Here is a 20,918-nt window from a genome sequence, read left to right on the forward strand (position 1 = left end):
TAAAAAATTTCTACCTATGGCAAATTAAAGGTGACATTTAGGATCCAACCATCCACTGAACTGAAGGCAAAGATATTTTTTCTCTGGGTGGTATGTCATTTCAGCCTTTCCTGCTGTCAGCAGGCAGGCAAAGAAACACTGTAAGGGGGACAGGTAGCGAGGCAGGCTGGCAGACACTGTGAGAGAGACTGATGTTGCAGGCGGGCCGTCTGAGGCTCGTGGGCGACTTTGCTTCCATCTCGACTTGGGGTCGTAAATCAAGCCTCCCCTCCGGGGCCTATCTTCCATTCTCAGACCTTCACAACAGCTTGTTCTCCAGCCTGTGACGAGAAGGGCTGTTGTCACAGCAGCCATCGATCGAGTGGGATGAGTTTGTCGGTTCAGGGGATTTCACCCATCCGAGCTTGGTCACTGAAGTGTCCTGTCTCGTCTGTGTCTGTTAGTGGGCTATATGTTCCGTTGCATGCCAAGCCACTACAAGCTTCTGTCAGCTGTGCTTCACATAGCTTCAGTCTGAAAAAAGGATATATGTGATTCTCCAACTGTTGCCTGTTTAGATTGTGAAATCTCAGCACTTTAAAGACAGAATCCTTTAAAGCTAATGACGTCACCGGTAAACAGGCAACACAGGCTATGCTCTCCTTTCATTTAGTGCCGACTGGGCCAGCAGCCAGGCCTGGCTTGTTTGGAGATGTTGCTCATATAAAGGCACTGTTGGACATTTTTTAAATTATGGCAGATTATCTTGCACTGTGAAGTCAGAGCCACCAGCCAGTTACCTTCACTGACCATTTCAAATGGGAAAGCCTGGTCTCAAAGAAATGTGACGGAGACTTCTTAACAATCTGTGGTGGAGGCAGGTGATGTGTTAAAATTATTTGATAGCACCACAAAAGGAAGCTTGTCCTACACTGCCCCGATTACGGTCTCCCTGCAGGCGGTGGTGACAGCACCACAGCTTCTGTAAAAATTGTAGGAAAATTTCTTTTTCTTTTAATTTTTCAAAATAGATAGGACCCAAATGGAGCATTTATTTTCATGTAAGTATTTTAGTGTCTTGCACTCCCACCCTCTTCTATCTCCAATTGAAGCAAACCAGCATTTCCACTTTAGTTCCTCTGAAACCCAAATCAACAGGATATATCTGATTTGTTCATCTAAAGTTAGCCACAGTTTTTACAGTATACTTATGACAGATTAATCATTGGTTTGGAGTATTGGCAACTTGTGAAAGTTTGTCTGTTTTGGGGCTGTGCCTTTTCCAATCACTACCAGAACAACACAACTATAATCTAATGCATGATATTAAGACTAGTAAAAAGACGTAGTACAATGATCAATAACGCTCCACTGTTTTTTATTCAATGACAACATTTTAAGATCTTGACGAATTTCTTCTCCCTTTTTTTTCTCAAACAAATTTTTTTTTTTACATTTTTAAGCTTTTACAGACAGAAATAATTTTAAGCCATTTACACAACTGAGTGAGGCTCCTTCAGAAGTCTTGCATGTGTGTTGTACCTTATACACAGCTGTCTTAATGTGACGGTCTGTGAATCTGAACCGAGCTCTGGGTGATGTTTCTAAAGCATTTCTCTCCCCCAACAATAAGGACTTACATTTAATTTTCATTCCACTTTAATTAGGAGTTAACTTTGGCTAGTTAAGAAAGTGTTTTAGGAAAAATTTTGACAATGAAATAAATGCTCTAAAGCTCTCAATTGGCCAGGCAACTATTTTAAACTTGAGGAATTCATTTCAAAACTTTGGTATTTGTATGTGCTCAACGAAGAGATTCAGAAACAACAGACCCATGAACCCTGCTGTGTAAAAGGACTTTTACCTCTGAATCATATTGTAGTTGTTGGGTGTCTCTCTGCATTTTGAATCCCTTTGTGTTAATTTAGTCAATATGGTGGTTTTTGTGTCAGTTTTTGTTCATTATGTATTCCTTCAGAGTAATTTTTTTCCAAGTCCTTTTTCATCTCTGCAGTTATTTTGGCTCTTTTTGTCAGTGCCATTGCTCTTACTTTTGCCTCTGCTTTCCTTTCTATTGCAGTCACGTTGAGTGTTTGACACTATCTTTGTGGTTGTTTCATCACTTTGCAGTTATTTTGTGTCTCTTGCGTTAATTTTCACTCTAAGTTTCAGTTTAGCTCGTTTAGTCTTTCTGTGGTTATTTTTTCTCTTTGTTGTCATATCTTGTCTCCATGCAATTCTTTGCATCTCTTGAGGGGCATTTTGCATCTGTCATTGTAAATCTTTCATAGGTTTATTTCTCTTTGGGGTTTGTTCTGTCTTTCTTTTTTATTTTCACAGAGGTTTTAAGTCTTTGTGGCTGTTTGAGTTTTTGAAGCAGTTTCCCTTCCTAACAACAAATGGCCACTGTCGTTCGAGTCTGAGTCTTTGAGTCTTCTATCCAGTTTGGTAAATGCTGGTGGCTCTTCCCAGTTTCCCTCCCAGCTTTTCTCATTTGTCAGGACTCCTAATGTAAAGTGCAGACTACCTCCTGGCTTCCTTTCTCAGCATGCATGGTTAAAGTAGTCTTGATGTCTAAGCCAAAACAAACAGGGTTATACATGACTTAAGCTCAAATCTCAAAGGAAATTCCAATAATTTATTCATCTTCCTCTCCTCAATCTTCATGTGCGCTCTGTTGCATATCAATAAGGCCAACAGTCCTGCATGTGGCCATAGCATTTGCCCTTGGCATCAAATACAGCATCAATACCTTGTGCATATTTGTTAGAACGCTACAGGCTACACCAGGTGAATAAGAACGCACTATGTAAGCATTTTCTGTTACACAAAGTCAAGCTGGCACCAGTGTTTCTAGTTTTCATGCCAAGCTTAGAAAACCCAACTGTAGATTAACATGAGAGTGGCACCACATATAGACATATGAGCATCAGTACTTGCGAGCTTGCACAGAAAAAAAATCCAAATTCAACCTACTTAACCACTTTATTGAAACTGAGCATTTCTGAAATGCAGATAAATGCATAGATATCAATATAAATGAACAGCAACAATGTAATCCTGTAAAAACAACAATGTTCACACCTTCAACTTGTTCGAAGGAGCAAACCCGTTTGTCTTTCGAAATTATTCACCTAGAGGGCTATTTGTAGTCAAGTCTATTGGTGGATCCAGTGTTTACTGTGCTACTTAGTGAGATCATCTCAGAGGATATTCAGATACCAGTGAATGAGTTTACACAGTGAACTCAAACAGAGTGTATCAAAGTAAACCCGATGCAGGGAGGGGGAAACTGAATCCTTCGCATTACTTACCGGTTATCTGATGTGTTTGGATAGCAAATGTTTAAAAAACAGATGATTTGAAAGAAAACGTAAAATACAGTTTTACAGTGATGCAAAACTAAAAGTGTGTTTTTCCTCTGGTGTTTCTACACTAGCAGCATCTGTGCGTCATCATGCACTTTGTTGCTGCTGCTGCTGGGTTTAAACATGAGTACACTGGCAATATATTTTAATGAGCACGGGGGTGAAGAAATGCATTTAAATTAAATCATATTCAAATTTAATTTCCAGATAGCGCTTCTAAAAGAAGGGGGGAAAAAAGTTTAACCCTGCGCAGTAATGGATTTCCTATGGTATTCTCACCAAAGCCAGACTACTTTAAAACCAAGAGTCTGAATTATTCAACTCTTTAAAAGCCAATTAGCCAAAGGCGTCATGGAAATCAGGGACAGGATTTGATCTCCTGATGTCATTTTGAATTCAAGAAGGAATAAATTAAACAAATTTGACAGTTCCAAAATTAAAGACCTCATCCCTCTGACACTTCTGTCACGTGAATATGTAGCAAGCTGGAATTCGCAATTATGCTGTTTTATTATTTTTTTTATAGTACACGAGTACGTTTCAGAAGATGCAACAGATACTTTGAATTCTTATCTGATGTGTGGCCACAGGGGGTTATGGTTTAATTATGGCAGTTCTGAAGGAAGGGTTTAAATATCAAACTAAACCATAATTAAGATGGTGGTAAACTATTTTGAGAAGCTCTAAAAAGTCTAACTTTAGCTTTATGTTTTTTAATCTCACTGGTCACAGACCTAGCATGTAAATTAGAATATATTGAAATTGATACATGTGATATTGCGCCACCATGTCACCAGTGCCTCCACAGTCTTTGTCCTCAGGCAGTTTCAAAGCATTTCTTCATCTTTTTTCTTCACCCTGAAAACCACCAGAGCACACCCACTCAACCTCCCAGCCTGCTGAGAGCACTTGAAAGCAATTTTCTTTTAATCAAGTTCACTATAAAGGCCCCTCTGATGCCAGCCTCAGCAACACTTCCATTTGTTTATTTTTTTCCCGCTCCATCTCTCTGCATTATATTGATTCCTTTATGAGCCGTATGAAATACTGTTTACTGACAGAATGAGAATTTGCAGTGTTTATTGCTTTTTGAAAACAGACACACATACTATAAGGGGGGGCTCAGTTTTCAAATATTTGCATACAGGATCCAACAAATTATTCTCTTTACCATTAAGTAATCCGATGTTGTTAATGAAAAGTGAATGAAAATCTCTCACAGACCAAGAGGATTGGTGTAAATTTCTTTAATTTCCTAAAATTTCTATCAATCAGAAATTCAAAGACATTTCATTAACTGCCACATGACAAAAAAAAGCAGCAAGTTAAATGTTTGGCAGTGTTGCTTGGAACTGTTTGAACCATTATCAGAACAGGTACCAGTTTTGTCCGGCTTGCTTAGTCAATCAATAAACCATTGGATATGTGTTCAGCTTTATGTTTTAAGATCAATATTGAATATAGGCCTTAAACAGCAGCATAACTTAACCATCTGAGGGGTTTTGAGGCAATGGCTCTTTGGTGAATTTGGAAACTACTCAGACACTTGGCAACATGAAATGTGCCCATATATGACTTTTTCTTTTTTAGTAATTATCTCTGATATAAATGCAATCAAGTAAAAGAGAAAAAGCACTCTTCCCTGCTGAATGTAAATTAAAAATACTCTAAACTCCACTGGTTGTGGGCTCAGTAAAAACTCACTTCATGCACTTTCACTCTCACATCCTCAGGGAAACATGTTTCTGCTGTATCACATTATTGAGGAGCATATTTTATAGCCACTTAATAGTCACTGACCTTGAGTGAGAAGCACATAATATGAATACGTTGCCCTGCTGCATTGTTAATTCAAGTATTTATACAAAAGCACTTTGTTTGAAACATTTTGAATGCAGATGTGCATCTCACTGCTTCAGCGAGAATGTGAAATCAGGACAAAACAGCCAATGAACAGACATTAATGGAGATTGTTCATGCAGCTCTCAGGACCGTGATTGAGGAGATCTTCATGTTTCATCACAACAGGCCAGGACATTCCACCTCGATTTAAACCTTCATCAGTTCACTTCACCGCACAAACTGGAACTTTGTTTTCTCAAGGAAAAGAGAACAAAAAGTTTGAATTACAGTTAACTTTAGCACAGTGTGACTCAATTACTCACCAAAATTTGCACCGTTTTGGGGTTTTTTTGGCTTCTGGGGGGCAGCAAAAACTAAATACAAACCTATCACTGACATATGATGACATATGACAAAACTGTTAACACATAGTTAGAAACATAATATAAAGCAACATTACTCATTCACAAGTCCAATAGTACATTTGACCTCTAAACATTATTTTTATTTTATTTATTTATTTATTTATTTTTGGCATCCACTGACTTCTGGGTATTAGCAAGGTTCACTGCACCTGCTGTAAGTCAACTTAGTGGATTTTCAGCTTTATAATTCACTAAGAGCCATGCCCAGCACATAAACCAAAGTCCTTCAATTATATATTGAAATATAATATTCAGTATATCAGGCTTTGAAGTTGCTTCTTCCTAAAATGTCGCATAGAACATTTACTTTACATATACTTTACTTTACTCTCCAAACTGTTATTTTGTCAGGATCCCATGGCATCCAACTGTACTGCAATGGTAGACCTTTTAACATAATTTTTTTTATCACACTTATTTTTACGATTCATGGTTGGTGTTGTGAAAGGCTGCATTTTAGAGCAAACCTTAAATCTAACAGCTACCTGTAGGCATTGACTCTCAAAACTAAATGATAGATTGCATCCGCCACATGGGAGTTCAACAAAAATGAGTCTCTAAAATGCAAATCCTATGACTTATTCCACTATCACCCCTCCTACTCTCTAACGTATCTTTTTTGTTGATGAAAAGAAGGCAATAGCACCTGGCCTCATAGTGTATCATGACAATGGATATTTGTATCCTTACCCTAGAGACATCAGTTGTCCCACTTGTCCTCTGTATTTTCAGTTTTGTTCGAATGGTTAAAATTGTTTCATCAAAGCAAGACACGGTCACCGTTTGGGTTTGGGCTGAATTTTATTAAACTTGGAGAAGAAGTGGAGCACTGATATGGGCGTGCACTTTGTTCCCTCATAAGTTGGGGAGACTATGTATGTACTACCTCAATGTATGGATAGGACTTACTGTTTTAAAAAGAAAGCATAACTCATAGTCTGCCAAAGCATTTCGTGGCATGCAACAGAAGTGTTTTCTCAAACTGAAGATTTCCTGCTCTGAGCTAAAAAACATGTCTGAAAAACAGATGAGACTGAGATGGGTTTCTCCGGGGTACTGAGTTTTCTTGTAATCTTGTGCTTCTTACAGAACAGGGGAACATGCTGTACTAAGAGTGTGAGCTGAGACTGAAACTGAAAAGACTGGCTGTCCTGAACACACAGGTGAGTGTCACTCCTCTAAGTCTCCTCTCAATGATTAATAACAAAGTTCCTTAAAGTTATGGAGGGTAGCCAAAAAGATCAGAGATTATGATGTGCAAGAACTGTTTGATGTGTCAGGAAGACCTGTTAAGTGATCTCTCATTGTATTACAGAGATCAGCACCTGTTATACTATATGTAATGCACTGGTGCAAAAATGAAGGAAATATTAAAAAATAATGTATAAATGATGCATTTAGAACACAGTAAGTGGGTTGGTATGTCGACCAAAAGAAGAATCTTAAAGATCAATACTCCCAAACTGTATTATTCATCCAGGAGATGGTTGTACTATTCTTTCTATGAATTCTAAAATAGTCTACATGCAACCATCCGAGAAACTGCACATTTCACTTGTGCTTTTCAGTCTCCTGCTGCTGCATTAACTCCCAAGAGAGAAACCTTTTGTGCCCAGATAGTACTGAAGTCATTTAGTCAGACTAGTACACAGAGAGCTTTAGCAAAGCTGAAGCAAAGTGACTTTAGCCTCCAGAGACACTAAAAGTGCAGAAACAATGACTATTTCCTGAAATATATCACTCTCACAAACTACACAGAATACATAAAAGATAATGGACATTGTTGCCCACAGAGAATCATTCAAATAATGCCTTGGCTTTTACATTGAAAATTAACTGTGATAAAAATGAAAAGTTACTTGTGGAAATGTATTAAAATAAATTGAACCACTTCATGAACACAACTGTGAGTATTGGAAAATTTTGCAAAGAAACAGCAGAGGCAATTGCCAAACAATATCTAAACTACTAATCAAGAGGAAACGGTGTAAGCAGAATTATTGTTCTGTTGATTGAGTATGAAAATTGCAACCTAAAAAGCTGCCTGTTTAATGAAACTCCCCTTGAAAAAAACCCAGCCACTTTAAAGTTTTCATGGTACTTTAACCAGCAAAATGAAAAATGAAAAAAGCCCTGAAATGTTGGTTATGAAAGTGTAGTGCCTGTGCAACAGAATGTTGCAAATGAGTGTAAAGTCGAATAAAAGCTCAAATGTTAATAGCTACATTCTGCATTCAGCTCCAATCTTCTATTTCACTTTCCTATTTTCTGCGGCCTGGTTTATTTTCAAGGCAAAAGTGCACCTCTGCAAGAAGCCAGAGTATCTGTATCTAGCAGCAATAATGAGGATACCCTGAGCTTACTTTGCCCGGCTATAAAGCAGAGTTCACCTTCCAGTCTGTGTTAATGAGATGACTCCTGTCTAAATGTTGCAGTTTAATTTACAGAAACCTGCCGGCTGTGTGAAGACTATAAATGCGATAATTTTGGGCAACATGTAGCACATAGAATATCAACACAGAGCTCAAGTAAATGTCAAGCTGTGCACTGAGCACATCTTCCCTGAGGTAGTTATCCAGGAGAGGATGATGTGAGTGGAGGGATATATCAGCATAACAGAGCATAGGCTTAAATCCTGTGTTTTGCCACAGTTTTAATGATGGTACCCTCACTAAGCTCAGGTTGCATCGTATCAGCGCTGACCCTTGCGGGCTGAGCTCCGGTGACACCCTCACATCTGTGTTAATGAGATGACTCCAATTCTTCTACGGGTCACGGTGATATTTACCGAAAGCGTTGTAGCAGCAGAGATCCACGACTCCCTATGGCGCACCCTCGTCTCATTTGCATTGCAGTCAGACTTCACTTCCTTGCTCTCCCTGTTTCATCGCTGTCGCTGAGCTTCTCCATGATCGACAGGCTCCTTCACACTTCTCTCAGTTTGTGTCGCACATGTTAATTAAAGCCTCTAATTAGCTTTCTCCACTAAAAGGCCGCATTAAATCAGAGTTGGAATGGCAAATGATTCCTGGCATTAGCATAATTGTGTTTTTGAAGTGTAAAGATTCAGGCATTAGGGATTTTTTGTTTCAGTGATTTGTTGTGTTTGTGGCTCAGGGCCCAAGGGGATATTGAAGGTTGGCTGGGTAGTTTGTAGGGCCCGGGGACCCTAAAGGGGCCCCACGCGCTAATGAGCCCAGCTACTCTCTGATGGAGCTGATACAAGCAAAACAAACCCATGATATTGTGCCGTGTGTTGGTCCTGAGAGTACATCAAGGTGGAAAAGGACACCTGTTGTATGTGTGTGTGTGTCACATCGTGACAGATATAAAAATAAGACCAAAAGATTTCACACTGTCGTTATTAGAGATAGTAGCTGACATTTTAGCCCCACCTCCTTTTGTCATATCTGACTATAAAGTTTGTTAGCTGAACACATCAAGTTTCCTAAGGCCAGAAGTTTAGCACTGAATCAAACCTCATTACAGTACAAAAGTAGCCTAGTAATTGACAAGACTCCACAAAAGGTATAATTTATGAATGAGTCATCGGATTATGGTTGTTTCTCTAGCTTTCATTGTTGCTCTACATGCTTTGAATCATAACTGAGCTGACAGGAGCCACCAAGGAGCGAATTTATATGCAAAAAGTATTTATTATGCAGTTCAGTTTTGTTTAGACATGCACTGAACTTCTTTTATTTATAGTGTAAAGTAATCAAAAATCTAGCAGTTTGAAGCACTTTGCAGTCAGACTTCCTATTCAGGGTAGTGCTAGACCTTCAAATGAAGTATTATGAAGAGGTAAGTCTTGCCACTTGAATGGAAACACTTCTGTGTAGTTATTTAGGCTAGCAAGACAAGGTCCCTTTCTCAGTGGCCCAAATGTCGTCAGCTGGGATAAGCAGCATTACTGACCATTTTCAGTATTTCCTTTGCCATGGGAAACAATAACCTCTAAACAACAACCTACAGACTAAAAATGACAGGATTTGGGCCGTGCTATAAGACCTGCTTGGTTCTTTGACTGAATGGCTGTAAAGATCTAAAACGAGTTAGTTGACAACATCTGCAGAGATGCTCTTGTATGCTTGCCTACATGCATAACCTGACACACAAACAGTATGTTACACTGAGCAATGAAAAGGAGCAGCCACTTCAAACAAATAACTAACAGGTTATTGAATTATACATGTTGAGAGCATTACTGACTGTTGTCACACCTAAAACTCACCTGTAGTTGCCAATAGGAGACACTGATTTGTCCAATTTTCCTGTTTGAGCCACAAACAAATAGTTTGAAGCCAAGATTAAGTCTCAGAAACATGATCTTGTAAATTGCATCACAAGGTAAACCAAAACCCGTTTCTACTCCATTTTAGTATTTACAGTAATTTGGCCCAGGAAGGAATGCCCATTGTACCATTTTCCACTGAAGAAAATTATAAGGAATTATAAAGGACTTACTTTTGGGCCCTTGGACAGTGAACTGAAATTACACCTTAATGTGAGAGGATATGAGCAATTATACAAACTATTCATCCATCAGCAATTCTGAGACACTCCAGTCCTGCTTGGAATGATTTCAAAATCCTGACTTATTAGTGTTGGCAAATACATAGACTCCTATTTCCCCAGGTCATGTCTTCTATTGCATTGTGTCATATCTGGATTCACTGGTGATAACTGCTCCACTCATCCTCACCTATCAAACATGACTGAAGCTGTCACCAGCCCATGCATTGTGCCTCAGGGTAGACATGACGTACTTTCCAGGATCTTCCTTTGGGCAAATTTGGTCTCTGCTGTTGTTGTGAAATTAGTCACGGTGAACTTGCTTACCGAAAGGCACAGTGGTGGAACCATGACAGTTTTGGGAGTTGTGTTATAGCCAGGAGTGTTGTCACATGAGTTATTATTGAGCCAGTAGATATACATACCACAATGAAACATATTCTTGCCCGGGCCTTAAATCTGCCCCAGGCATGAAAACCCATTAAGATTCATTTCAGGAAGCAGAGAAAGAGTTGAAGAAATTATGTAAAAAGGAGGAAGCCGCAGACAGAGTAATCACCACTTTTTAACAAAGACCCCTTTAATTTAATTAATTCTAATCAAGTAATCTTTGTGTCTGTAGTCAAATTATTTCTGTTTCTTTGAAACACCACAGCTGATTGCATAAGAACATAGTGCCTGGTTCCTGGGGTGACTGATGAAATGATCTGGAATGATCTCTTAATTGCACAAAAATATCCTGTGCAGTAATCTGCATTTATACTCGGAAGAGAAATTTGTACAGAAACAAAACGCCAGAAATGGAAGATAATACAGAAAGCTGGGGAAAGAGAAGATAAAGAAATATGGAGACCGCGTACAGAGCCAGACTCTGGAAATCTAACATTCATTATGTCTTTTTCACTGGTGCTGGTAGTCAGAGCTCAGTGGGCGATCACAGCCAGGCAGCAGAGAAACCAAGGGCACTGCCAGAAGCTTGATTTACACAACAAAAAGACAATTCGCCCTGGGTGAACTGATGGCACTTTATCGTTGTTTTGCTAAGTTTGTGTTGCTGTGATGGACAAAAGGAAATATTCCCTTTGTAAAATGTTTGAATGTTGGCTTCCCTCTATGCTTGTTGAATCTATATTGATGGTAGATCCAAACTATGTCAACAGGTCGAAAGTTATTGCTTTACTTTTTGGCCTGAATTGCTATAAAACTATTGCCAAAGACATCTGCTTTATACAAATACAACACAGTACATTGGGACAAACATTTGGCTGCCAAATGACAGAGCTTAAGGTCCACTGCAAAGTTTTGAAATTTACAAACACAAATTAATAGCTAAGGTATTCCCCATGCCCTGTGATGAACTGGTGACCTGTCCAGGGTGTCCTCACCAAATGACAGCTGGGTTAGGCTCCAGCCCCCCGACGACCCTGAATTGGATTAAGCGGGTATAGAAAATGGTATGGATGGTATTACCCATAAAAGGCTTTATGTGATCAAACATTTTATATTCACAACTATATAGAATGAGAGTGGATTAAGTAAATTAATTAATAATGCTGGTAAAAGGAAGACTGACCAAAGGTAAACAGCAAATCATACTGTATTCTTTTATTATTACCATACTTGTTTCTATCATATTTCCCACACTTTCATTACCCTTGGGTCCAATAGACCAAAAACACAATTGATATATAAATGTGCTTGGGGGGGACATAATGTGCATGCAATGAAAATATTTTCTTTTACATGTTATTCACAGAGGATACGTCAAGGCTAATGAGTCTCAGGTGAAAAATAGAATTAATTGCATCACGTTTGATTTTGAAACCGCTCAAAAACAACTCCCATGGGCCTGAAAACACCACACAAGGCTTGAGACTATCCAATTATGCATTTCTTTCCTCAAAAAACATTAGTAAAGCTATTTTTAGATTGTATTGTATACATCTTTGTTTACTTCCTCTCATACCACATAAATGCTGACAAAAGTCAATCACAAGATTAGCATTAAAACAAGCAGAAGACATGAACAGCAAGATTTTTTAATTACATTACCAAATAAATTGCTTGACCCTTCCAGATAGGGGACATATGAGAATATGAACATCAAATATTACTTGCATTACCGCTTTCCAAAGTATGGACAGAGTCTATGTAAAGAAGCAGGAAGGCTGGTAAATAGATTAAGACCCAGGAGACCTGAATTTATTTTTTTCTTGGTTAGGTTTAGGAAATATAAACACTGAGGGGAGTTAATAAAAGGTCATGATTAGGGTTGACTATTCAACAACACTCACTGCATTTTAAAAACTTTTTATCTGAGTCACCAGGATGATGAGTCGACTAGAGGAATTATATTCACTTTTACCACAAATCATGGTCATTTCTTTCAAATGTACGATGCAGCAAGATTATAATAAACTGCTTGCTCTAAGAACATATTTTATGGAGAAGAAGGTCCAATAACACGACTGGGAAAAAAAAATCTGAGGACCTGCTAATATCTGACTTTTTAGTACTATGGGAAAGTGTTAAGTAGGCGTTCAGTCCTGCGTCAAATGATAATATCCCCAGTCAAGTCTGAAATGAATAAACCCTTCTTATTATCTCAAAGTAGCGTTTATCGGAAACTGTGCATCACAGGCTGCAGGAAATAGTCTAGTCCATGTCTTAAGGTTGTCATAGCCTACAGGCTATAAGGGTATAAGAGAGCCAACATACTGATATATGAATATATTAACATGCTGAGATAATTCAGACTGAACCAAAGTAGCAGATTTACTGACACTGCCATAGAGCAGAGTGCTGTACAGTCACATCGCCTACTGTTGCAAGTAATGTTTTACCCCTAAAGGAGAATTCACAGGACAGAAAAATAACATTACCCTGAGATGTTTTAGTTGTTAAATACTCTAACAATCCTCGTGTTCTGCTCCACATGTCTGACAGATGGGTAGCTGCTAAGCACCATTGCTCCATGCTTACAGGTCGGTGTTGCAACATTAGATCGTTAGATTTCAAACGAACCGTGATGTGCTTACAGGTGTGCGTTTAATAGCCATTTCACAACAGCGCCAAAATGACTAAGCTGACTAAAATCAAGAGCGAAAGCAATCTGTTTGGTCACAAAAGGAAACAAAGAGTCTGAAAATGAGTCGAACCGAAAGGAAAACCTTAGCCAAACAGGAAGGGGCAATTTATTTAGCATTGCTTATTCTGTTTAGGAAAAGAAGACATTCATATATTTGTCAGTTTACTGTGAGTGAAGATCATATACTTGTACCAGATTGGAAATTAATCTTCAAATATTCTAAGCTAAAATGTATGTATTGTATGTGTACATGTACACGTCCACCCGCATGAGGCAATGACAAGCAGACCAGCAAGATGAAAATAAGCCAATGCCAAGATGAACAAAGGAACAAAGATAAACTGATATTTTCATTATAAAAAATTCCCAGTCCCTCATTTAAGTTGGGCGGGGCTCCCAATATCACAATAGAAATATGGCAGGTGAACACACACACACACACACACACACACACACACACACACACACACACACTCATACACGCATAGGCCCTCAGCAGCTCTGATTGAGTGTAAGTGTCTACGTTGGCGGTCAAGGTCAGCTGATAATGGGAGAGATTGAGGACAGGATGAGGCGGCAGGGGGGGTCGGCAGCAGTCTCAGGTAATGAGATTTACGACCCTGAGCTCTTGCTGCTCCCCTCTACCCCCCACACCCTTCAGCTAACATGATTTATAGATCTAATAGACGTCAGAGCTCCCACCTAAGATAGAGGCCTCATATTATCACTGAGGGAAAGACATTCGTTTAACGGGGCAAAAATACTGAGACATCTCTACCAAGATGTCCCTGTCCACGTGATATTCTAATGTTTCTGTGCATGCCTGGAAGGCATAAGTATTGCCAATGTGCTGGTATTAAATATACGCATGCTGCAGCTGCACTAACTGATACTTTATATTTCGAATCAATCAAATGTGTATTTCTATGAAAAGGGCCATGTGTAGTAATGAATACAGAGATAATTCTTGCCAAATCTGGCTTCCTCTCATCTTTAAAGAGTGTTTTTGTTATCTCGTTTGGCCTTAACTCTTTATCACAACCAAGTCTCAGACTGAATTAAATATTAGTTAGGGAACACGTAGCTCTCATTGCCAGTTGCAGCTAATGATAAATGTTTCTTTCAGGAGTAAGTAGAGACCAAAAAGGAATTAAACAGTAGAAGGATGGCAAATATTGCCCTTAAAATAATTTTGAACTTTGATATAGGTATTTATCAAACCCTTAAAAACTAATCTAGGTTCTTCAAAATAGAAATTTAGAATTTTATCAGGATAATCCCTTTTAGGGATAGGGATAGAAAATAGAGGGGTGTAACAATTGTTCAAAACTATTACTTTGTTACTTTTTTGGAGGGGGATATAAAAGGGTCAAAAACCTTACCACAGTCATGATCACTGCATCATTAACAAAAAGTAAACTCCATTATTCAGATTTATGCCCAGGTCATTCTGTTCATGAATGATCTTTAAACATCAAAGGGTTTACAAAGACCAGCATGCGTAGAGCTCCATGTGGGTAATTAGCATACGCAACAGAGCACGTGGCTATTTAACTATGTACTTTATACACGCAGTTTCTAAACCTGTGTTAAGGTGCATTCAGGTGACATCAACACAAATGTGTTCTTCGTGAAACGTGGCTAAAGAAACTCTACTGTTAAACTCTCTATTTTACCACAATGCTTAATTTACATGCATGGGGAAATTTTGTTAGCTACAGTGCTCAAACAATCCCTGTATGTCACATAATCTCTCTATGTTTCTGTTTTTAAGTTCACACCCTGAGATGATGCACATCATTTACCCTTTAAAGTTTTTCTAAAATATCCTTTCAGTAACTCTATTTATTTCAGAAGTCAGTAGGCAGTTTGAGTGAGTTGGAGGTCACAACGCAGAAGATTTAACAGCAGTACTATACGATGGAGTTTTGTTTTTGTATCGCAGACTAATGACAAATGGCCTTCCGTTGGTCCTACCCCTCCATTTTGCAGCGGCAAGGTGCCTCTTTACTTTAAAGGATCAAGGAGTTGTTTTAATAAGAGTAACTCCATAGAGTGCTATAGTGTCACAGCATTTAGTGAAATAATCCCTTTTAGACTGTTGGATCGCATTGAATAGGCAACCAAGTCTACACTTTTGAAGGTTGGAGGGGTTGGAGGATGGCCCTAAACACTTGACTGCAAAGTGAGGGAGTCAAAATTGAATAACTTTATATTCAAATGTCCTTTTTGCATCGAGTTGTTCTTTTGGTTAGACATCAAGAATGAGATGGTCAAGGTTAGAAAAACATCATGGTTTCCATTAAAAATGACCCTATCATAACATCTTGCATCAATACATTATTTTCTTGAATTACTGGCTGCTGAGTCCCGCCCCCTCAACTGGACGAACAAACCTGATGTCCTATTTAAATACATTACTTTTAAAGTTATGCTAAATGGCAGAAAAAATGACAGATTTTGTCTTTGTCAGTACAAAAACATAGTTTTCCTTTACCTGACCATTTCATGTTTTTTACCATCAGACAGGGCTATAAATTCAGTAAAATACAAGATGCTGTGGCATTGTGCTATCCTGTGTTTTGAATACTGCAACTGTGGTTTTTGTAATGTTCATAATGTTGTTCAAAATGTCTTTATCTACCCACAAGAATGCATTAAAAAACTCAATTTGACATTTTAGTAAAAATTGTAGCTTTTAAAAAACATAATATTTAAGTGGCATTTTACATTTAATTTAGTTTGATCTTAAACAGTCCAATTCAATGTGATGTTCCATTATGGATTTCATAGTAATAAGGTCATTGAAATTATTTTTAAAAGTATTAATATCTTATCTTGACGCACCGTTGGAAGGTTGTTTTTAAGTGCGTTTCATTTCAGCAAACTAAAATACTGACATTGTAATCCAATTGTGAAGCGAGATGCCCTTCATGACACTTTGTTTGCCGGATATAATAACTTAACAATGTTAAAATAACAGTCTAAGAAAACTGCAAAAATGACATTACAGGAATTAGAAAGGGAAGGTGATTACCTGCTACAAAGAAGTGATGGGATTACACTGACATCGCATCCTTAGCACAGTTCTGCTTATGTGATCAGAATCCTAACAAAGTTATGTTTGACTGAAACAACACACGGCCAACGTTATTGTTCCAGTACGGTGCGCAGGCAGCTCAGGCACAACTGCAGTGAGGATGGCAGCCTCTGAACTTAATGTTCATTACCAATGCGACCTCTCCCGGAGCAGCAAAACAACAGAGGCAACATTCAGCTTCTGCTCAGCTCGGTGCGCAAAAAAACAACCAAAAAAACAATATGGTGACGGCCAGATTGCCTCGCAATAGATTTCGTGTTAATATTTGCACTAAGCCTGCTTTTTCGTGTTGGAAAATGTGGTAGATTGGATTTTGAGCACACCCTTATGCACATAAACACCCCCTTTAGTTGTTTGTTCTAATGCAGTCTCCCATCTTGCTGTATTTTGAGAATTAAACCAATAAGCCCCCCCTGCTAGGCCAAGCCGAGCAGTTATTGATGTGCTGCTTTTTTATTGTCTGGAGTTTATTCTGTTCATATTCACTGTGTCTGCCTTTGTGCCAAGAAGCAGTTATTTGAACAGACTGACACCAAGGGGCTTGGAGACACATAAGCAGCTGGGGCGTTTCAGGCAAAAATATGTAGCAGAAACCACATTAATGCGCTGCTGTCAGTTTGGGACATGTGTATTATTAGATCTTTAAATTGTTTATAAAAAGTTGTCATTAATTCTTTATTTTGTGGAACAAAATTGTCAAAAACAAAAGCTTAAGGGGCAATCTGAAATTGAAGGATTACAGTCAAAATGAACATTACAGTCAGTCTCTTGAAGCACTTCTGGTTGGAAGTGACTGAAACCATGTCAAATGGCATTCATTCTGGGCAACCATGTGTTCTTTTTTCCTTAATAATATGTGCAGAGAAGTATCTTTGAGTTAATTTAGGTAAGGAGAAATGGCAGATTGCCAAATGAGAACAGACCGACAGCAGCTTATATGCAAACGATGTGGACATTATCATTTAATAAGAATAAACCTCAAAAAATATTGTATGAATACTAATACTTCAACAGTGCTGCAGCCATATCTCCCAAAAGCACAACCTTTTACTCCACACTGCATAACATTACAATACTAATGCAACTAATACGCTCAACTTTAAAGCAGCAAACAAGACAACTGTAGGGTGTCAGAATAAGAGCAGTTGTATGTATTGATATAACATAAGATAATCCATGTGAGGACAAAATCTTTTTTGCCCTCACAAACGTTGTCAATCGAGCTTTCTGTCTCTGCATGCCTCTGCAATTATCCATTACTTGTCATCTTGTCACTTGTGTGGGTGCATGTTAATGTAGATGTATTTGGGCAAAACACTACGCAGACTTTGTTCAAACAGTCATAGTTGAAACTCCAAAGTCCCCATGTCTGCAGAGATTTCATTCAAAGTGTTTCTTTAAAGCAGGCACACTTGAAGGGCTTCGGCGCTGTTATTAATTCGGCTTGTTTGTTGGCCACTCAGCTCTTTCACCTGAGGAAACATTCTCGGCTGTGAGGACAATAAATAGTGCTGTTTAAGTGCCTCTGCTGTTTTCAGCCCAGTGGAAAAAAAATACACTGTTGATTTCTCAGTGGTGTCTCAGCTCCTTTATTAGTGCAGAACAAAAGCAGCCCATTTTCCTTATTATTATTCCTCTGTTGGTGAAATAAAGAGTCCCCTGAGCTGCAAGTGAGCTGTGGATATCAAGAGGTTGCAGAAGTAATCCACATAAAGTCCAAATAAGAAAATCTAAAGGTGATGCTGGGGATAGCTTTCTATTCTGGTGGATTAATAGACTATCATGCTGTTGTCTGCCTTGTGTGATATGTTCTTTCGCAGCTAAGCCAATCTCAACGTTCATATTTCTGTGAGGCAAATTCTTTGTTAATCAGATGTCAGAACTGCAGTCTAAAAACAGTCATATTAAAAGTCACACACTCACACAAAAAAAATAGTTAAAGTAACAGCCACCCACTTTGGGCACATGCATTCAAACAAGTGCATTAGTAGCAGTTCTGTGCGGAAACATTACAGATTAATCTAAACACCGAAGAGGTTGAGTGTTGACAGAGAGAGAGCTTAAAATGGCTGCTGAAATGCAGAATACTGGAGCTGAACCAAGCTCAGCAGACGGTGGACAGGCTTGCGGTTGGATGGCTGGGTTCGAAGGCAGCAGCTTGTTAGGATGGAAATGGATTAGCGAGAGGCACAATGGGAGTCTTAGGCGTATCTGTGGTGTTGTGTTAAAACCCTGTCTATGTTGCCCGGGCTGCTAGACTCATTTATGCCCAGCGGTGCATGCAGCAGCCAACTCTCACACACAGAGCTTTTCTAATTGCTATGGTTTCTTCTGCGCTTGCAGCACAGCCTTGATTCAACATCCATCAAAGCCTTGATTTAACCTGCAGCGCAGCGCAATTGTTCTGTTTGTCACATGCAGCTGGAAGTGGAATTATTTCTCGAATACTCTTATGTTACATTGTGAAGAATGCTGTAAAGTTATTACACAGAAATGGAAAAAGTCTGAACGATTTAGGTTTCCTTTACCAAATCCAAGCAAGGCACAGAATAATTGTTTTTTGTTTTATTTTTTAATCTATTTGCAGTGCCTTTCAAAGACTTGACAACAAATGAATTAGGTAACTAGGTTGTAAAAGTTATTTCAACCAGCAGCATTCCCATTAATTTGCCTATGTAGTTTCATGGACTGCTCTCTCCACCTTCAGTATTAGAATATTGTTAGTAACATGCTAATGTGCGACGTAGCATTGAATACCTGTTTTGTGATATGTTAGTATTGCCAATATTTACAATATTATTATGGTAAATATAATTGGTTATATCAAAGATTATGAAATATTGATATTATCTTGATAGTACGCATAAGATGATCATGATTTGATTTCAGCTTATGAAATCCAAACATTCTTGAGTGCAGATTGTTTTTTGTATAATCTTTAATGTTCCTTACCTCCCATTTAGAATAATTCAGCTGACAAAAGAAGTAGACAAAAGAAATTCCTTTTAATAGAACTTTTATTGTGAATGCTTTTGGTCCTGACAATGATGTTGAAAAAAATCTGTGCATGTGTCAGTTCCTCACCAAATTATGTTTCGGTCAAAAATAACTGCACTTTATTTTCCTTCATTCCTTCAAATTCAATGATTTAGTGGGGAAATGCAATGAAATGCTACAGTGAGATATGAGGGATGAGTGGTAGGAAATAACGGGGAAAGGGGTTGGAGAATGACATGAAATAAAGCCATTTCTCTGAAATGAAAAACTCAGGGTTTGCGAGAGAAAACATGTCATATACACAAACACAGGCCTGACATCTAGATTATTATTACAAAAAGCACCAGTATGTATTGTTCACATCAGATATTTAGACTTGACAGAGGAGGAGAAGTACTGATGTGAATAATGAGTGATGGCTCAGTTCTTTTTAGTTGCCTCAGTTTCTGTTATTGTGTATGTTGAATCTAAAATCAAATTATCATTAATATTATTAGGAAAAAACTATGATTGTCTTGGGTTTTTTTGTTCACACTTGAAGCTACACCCACAGGGTTTGAGTTCAATTAAACCAACCTGCTTATCTTTAGGCAGTTAAAGAAAACCCCACGAGGAAAGCATGCGAGAACAAGAAAAACCACAAACACAGTGGTGAAGGTGCCCTGTGCCCGATGTTTGATACCTTGGAAAGGCAGGGGAAAAGCATGTTACAACAAAGAAAAAACTCTGGTTGTTGCTAATCCAATGATCTCAAAAATATACTACCCTTTCTACAAATGCCAACGACTGGCCATATTTCTCTCCTAATAATCTATTGATCAGATTCTCAACCAATAAACTAAACAAACCAATGCAAAATTGATCCTACTGGCAGTAAATCTTATCTCTAGGTCACACTAGTGTGCACAAACTGATAAAAGCCCATCAATAAGTCATGCAGGTGTGACACGTTGTGTTCCTCTATTATAATGAAAATGCATTACATTCAGTTGATGCTGATGCTGTTAATACTCTGTAGTGCGATAAATTTGTTACTGAAAATATCCCCAATAAATGTGATTTTGTTTTTCTCTTCAATTTGAGCCACATTTCTATAAGACATTAGAAACGATTGTCTTTTTAAAAGACTTAAGCTGTCAGTGGGGAAACAATGTGTTTATTGCTATACTGAGAGATGGGCAACACATTGGATGTTCACATTTTATGATTTTTTTTTCTGACCAGAGGAAAAATATTAAATACCACCAACTTCTTGGTTCAAATCACAATGAAGAACTAAAATATAATTTTGGTTGAAGAAGCCCCACACGCTGTCACATTTAAAACGTTGTTTCTAAAAGAACTACAAATATGTTTATGGTCTCGCCTCATGTCCCGGGCAAGTGCAGCCTGGGTAAATGAGGACTGACAGGCCCCTAATGCCCTCTGCAGTGAATAAATGGATAATCGAGAATCCTGTTGTGACGCCCCCACCACCCCTCCCTCGTCCCGTGTCTGAGATGAGACACATAGCTATCTGAGTACTCCAATGACACAGCCAGAGATTGATTTTGTGTGTCTGTGTGTGTATGTTTGCGTGCGTGGGTCTGCGCATGTGAGCAAAA

The 20,918-nt window shown here is 38.5% G+C and overlaps 1 long non-coding RNA gene across 1 annotated transcript in view; it reads left to right on the plus strand.

Annotated features, from left to right (window-relative positions):
• LOC142385763 (uncharacterized) overlaps positions 1–20,918 on the plus strand; it is a 46,549-nt gene that overhangs the window by 2,896 nt on the left and 22,735 nt on the right. The window contains exon 2 of the long non-coding RNA XR_012770226.1: positions 6,704–6,777. This is a non-coding gene — a long non-coding RNA (uncharacterized LOC142385763). The remainder of the gene's footprint in view (positions 1–6,703; positions 6,778–20,918) is intronic.

Source organism: Odontesthes bonariensis, chromosome 8 (assembly GCF_027942865.1).
Source record: "Odontesthes bonariensis isolate fOdoBon6 chromosome 8, fOdoBon6.hap1, whole genome shotgun sequence".
NCBI classification, from domain to species: domain Eukaryota; kingdom Metazoa; phylum Chordata; class Actinopteri; order Atheriniformes; family Atherinopsidae; genus Odontesthes; species Odontesthes bonariensis.